Source organism: Schistocerca serialis, unplaced genomic scaffold (assembly GCF_023864345.2).
Source record: "Schistocerca serialis cubense isolate TAMUIC-IGC-003099 unplaced genomic scaffold, iqSchSeri2.2 HiC_scaffold_1230, whole genome shotgun sequence".
Classification (NCBI taxonomy): domain Eukaryota; kingdom Metazoa; phylum Arthropoda; class Insecta; order Orthoptera; family Acrididae; genus Schistocerca; species Schistocerca serialis.
The window spans coordinates 15,001-20,000 of record NW_026047437.1 but is presented as its reverse complement, the minus strand read 5'-3'; positions in this window follow the sequence as shown (position 1 = coordinate 20,000).

Here is a 5,000-nt window from a genome sequence, read left to right as displayed (position 1 = left end):
GGCAAAACAGTATCGCCATCTATGCGAATCTGACAACACTAGGTCCGCCATGTCGAGCGCACCACAAAACATACCGCCATCTGTAGGTCTCCCTCAGCATGAGCTCCTGCAACGACGATACCGCCATCTATGGGACGCCAAGCCGACTAAGACATCGATGGGCCCACAGTGCCCATCTTTCGACGCCACCCACAAAGCATGCAGCCTGTGTCGACCACAGCACCCAAACGCCAGTGCCTCTGCCGCACGAAGTCGTGGACCGGCAATCACACCACCCGCACCCGCTCGTGCCCCACCCCAACCGCCAAACTCGCAACGCCAGCGGATGAACGGCGGAAGTTTCCCGCAGTCGTAATGTGCAATCCACACCTATAACTTGCGTTTCATGAAGAGTTATGTCCAATATGCGACATTCCCGCTGTCCCTATACATGAGCTGCGAGCTGTACCACGTACAAGCTACAGACGCGATCGCATTGCTCACTGTACGGATTCCCATGCCGAGCGATCAGCTAGGAAGCGCCCCATCCACGTCGGTACCCTTGGGCGTTGCACTCGCAGTCGCAAAAAACGTTGGGCAAATATATTTCTCCGATGCTGAGCGATCAGCTAGGAAGCGCCCCATCCATGTCGGTACTCGTACGCGTCGCACTCGCAGTCGCAAAAAACGCTGGGCAAATATATTTCTCGGAAGAGTAATGACAGTCCGAGCCTCCTGCGTGGGAAGAGTCTTTCTAGGCCCTGACCCACGGGAAGCGTGTAGCTTCCCCCATCCCGGACATTTCACGTCGTCACACTACCGGTATTGACTAATAGACTGATTGCTGATAATCATTAGCCACACACTGGGGGAAACGGCCGACAGGGGCGGCAACATAGTGGAGCCGCAGTGTCACTAATGTACAGAGATAGAACAGTTTCGACTGGAACCAGAGTAACCGTATACACGGCACTGATTAGTAATAGATGCAGAGCCATCAGAATACAGATAATATATACAACCGTCCCTATACATGCTGAAAGACTCTGCACACAATGAGAACCACACGTCAGCCAGACACTATCACACACTACTCTCTGCCTCTAACAGGCACACACACAATATCTAACCACCAGCATGGAAGAACATCCGGTGCATCCTCTCCGCCACATTACACAATCCACACTATCATAACCAGACCGGGAGGTCCACCCAGAAAACAGAATATCCCACCCTTCCGACATCCGCCATTGCTCAGCTAAGCCACGAACACCCACACATGTCCTACACAGGGGTGCACCCAACATCACAATACTGCCTCCTGTCACAGTACACAAACAATGGCAGGAATGAAAGACACAGATCTGCCACAACCTTGGAATCGGAGCGCCGCCTGTCATGAGCCACAAGTGCATCCTGACGTGACAAATCGGATGATCCCGCAGGCATGCACTTACGATAATCACTATCAACGAACCTGCCGCCCCCTCCCCCCCCAAAATACACCTTTCCCTACAACGTGTACCTTAACCTAAGCTATATTGTACCTTAACCTAAGCGATATTGTACCTTAACCTAAGGTATATCGTACCTTAACCTAACCTACATTGCGCCTTCACCTAACCTACGTTGTACCTTAACCTAACCTACGTTGTACCTTAACCTAACCTACGTTGTACCTTAACCTAACCTACGTTGTACCTTAACCTAACCTACGTTGTACCTTAACCTAACCTACGTTGTACCTTAACCTAACCTACGTTGTACCTTAACCTAACCTACGTTGTACCTTAACCTAACCTACGTTGTACCTTAACCTAACCTACATTGTGCCTTAACCTAACCTACGTTGTGCCTTAACCTAACCTACGTTGTGCCTTAACCTAACCTACGTTGTGCCTTAACCTAACCTACGTTGTGCCTTAACCTAACCTACGTTGTGCCTTAACCTAACCTACGTTGTGCCTTAACCTAACCTATGTTGTGCCTTAACCTAACCTATGTTGTGCCTTAACCTAACCTATGTTGTGCCTTAACCTAACCTATGTTGTGCCTTAACCTAACCTATGTTGTGCCTTAACCTAACCTATGTTGTGCCTTAACCTAACCTATGTTGTGCCTTAACCTAACCTATGTTGTGCCTTAACCTAACCTATGTTGTGCCTTAACCTAACCTATGTTGTGCCTTAACCTAACCTATGTTGTGCCTTAACCTAACCTATGTTGTGCCTTAACCTAACCTATGTTGTGCCTTAACCTAACCTATGTTGTGCCTTAACCTAACCTACGTTGTGCCTTAACCTAACCTACGTTGTGCCTTAACCTAACCTACGTTGTGCCTTAACCTAACCTACGTTGTGCCTTAACCTAACCTACGTTGTGCCTTAACCTAACCTACGTTGTGCCTTAACCTAACCTACGTTGTGCCTTAACCTAACCTACGTTGTGCCTTAACCTAACCTACGTTGTGCCTTAACCTAACCTACGTTGTGCCTTAACCTAACCTACGTTGTGCCTTAACCTAACCTATGTTGTGCCTTAACCTAACCTATGTTGTGCCTTAACCTAACCTATGTTGTGCCTTAACCTAACCTATGTTGTGCCTTAACCTAACCTATGTTGTGCCTTAACCTAACCTATGTTGTGCCTTAACCTAACCTATGTTGTGCCTTAACCTAACCTATGTTGTGCCTTAACCTAACCTATGTTGTGCCTTAACCTAACCTATGTTGTGCCTTAACCTAACCTATGTTGTGCCTTAACCTAACCTATGTTGTGCCTTAACCTAACCTACGTTGTGCCTTAACCTAACCTACGTTGTGCCTTAACCTAACCCATATTGTACCTTAACCTAACCCATATTGTACCTTAACCTAACCCATATTGTACCTTAACCTAACCCATATTGTACCTTAACCTAACCCATATTGTACCTTAACGTAACCTAATTTGTGCCTTAACGTAACCTAATTTGTGCCTTAACGTAACCTAATTTGTGCCTTAACGTAACCTAATTTGTGCCTTAACGTAACCTAATTTGTGCCTTAACGTAACCTAATTTGTGCCTTAACGTAACCTAATTTGTGCCTTAACGTAACCTAATTTGTGCCTTAACGTAACCTAATTTGTGCCTTAACATAACCTAATTTGTGCCTTAACGTAACCTAATTTGTGCCTTAACGTAACCTAATTTGTGCCTTAACGTAACCTAATTTGTGCCTTAACGTAACCTAATTTGTGCCTTAACGTAACCTAATTTGTGCCTTAACGTAACCTAATTTGTGCCTTAACGTAACCTAATTTGTGCCTTAACGTAACCTAATTTGTGCCTTAACGTAACCCATGTTGTGCCTTAACGTAACCCATGTTGTGCCTTAACGTAACCCAATTTGTGCCTTAACGTAACCCATGTTGTGCCTTAACCTAACCTATATTGTGCCTCAACCTAACCTATATTGCGCCTTAACCTGACGCACGTTGTCGCTGAACCTGCTCTGTAATTGTTATGCAACTCGTTAAATTAGTGTAGTGTTGCCTAACCGCAACCCTCGCAATATAGTTCGCTATTCGCACTGCCCGGTCCCCTGTGTATCGCGTCATGTTAAACACCTTGCAGGTGTTGCTGACTTTCCACATGCTCCTGCTATACACTGTAATGTGGATAGCAGCAGGACGTACATGCCCCCCCCCCCTTCCCCCCTGCCTTCGCAAGCTGGTCGTTGAGAAGTTTGCATGTTCAATGCCCTTCGCATGCCGACGTACTCAGCCTACGTTGTGGTACGGCCTGTCACCTGTCCGCCGATGTACGCAAAACCCACAAACTGTACTGCACATTGGTCCGTATGTACTGAATGATACATCGTGGCACATGTGTGACCGTACGACGACTGCGCCTAGCAACGGCAGACCATACAGTCCAAATATTGTGCACGCAGCTACGTGTCGTCTCCCTATAAGAGCTGGATTGCAGTGTGGTACGCCATTCAGACGTGTGGGAGGAACGGACGCCCTGGATGGCGATCAGCATGAGCAGTCTGTTGATGTAGTGGAGCGTGTATTCGGACGTAGTCGTCTCTTCTCACACACCGTGATAGCATGTTGCACCGCGTTCCACATCTGCGACATCCTGCAGAGGCCGGCTGACAGTCGTTCGCGCAATGGACACCGCATACGTACGGGGGCTACCTTCCACGTGTTCTCGAGGCGTGCACATGTTGTTGCGTCTATGTGGGCAGACGTAGTGTGTTGTGACACCTGACACAGGCATGCAATACTCGTTGCAAATGGCGATGGACGTCTACGTTTGCTGGTGACGTTACGCAAATGAACAACAGGTAACCCGTTGTGGTGCGGTTGTTCTCGCTAGAGGTGAATCAGTGTTGGCGACGATCGGTCGAGCTATTAACCGGTTGTTTCAGGGATACCCACCATGCCCACGAACGTGAAAGGGGACCCACCATGCCCACGAACGCGAAAGGGGATCTGGGTGTGAGGCGATACGCGGCGGTGGCTGGGTGGGACCGTCCCCGGCCGGTGAGGGGGGGCCGCCCGGCGTGCTGGCAGCGCGGTGCGTGGGCGCACGCGCTACAGCCGGCTGGTGGGGGCGGCCAGTGGCAGGCGCGCCGGCCGACGGACGCGGCAGGCGGCGCAGCTGCGCGCCGGCGCCCCCTGCTCGCGGCGCCTTGCGGCCAAAGTAGGTCCTCGCGGGCCCGGTGCGAAGCGCGGTGGCCATCTGCAGTGTGCTGGTCCGATTGAGGACTGTGTGCGCTGAGGATGCGCCGCCGCCCGGCGCTCGGCGCCGCGACGCCGTCTGCTGCTCGGTCGCCCCAGCGGTTCTCGCAGGTGGTTTGTATCGCAGCTGTGCGGACGTGTTGGCGCGTGCGCTGTGCTGGGAGAGTTCGCTTCGGCACCCAAGTGGGGCTTTTGTCCTTCTGTGGCGCTGGCGTTGGAGCTGCCGGTCACCGTAGGTGGCGCGTGTTGTCTCCCGCCGGCAATGCCACGACAGCACGCTCCCGGGCCTC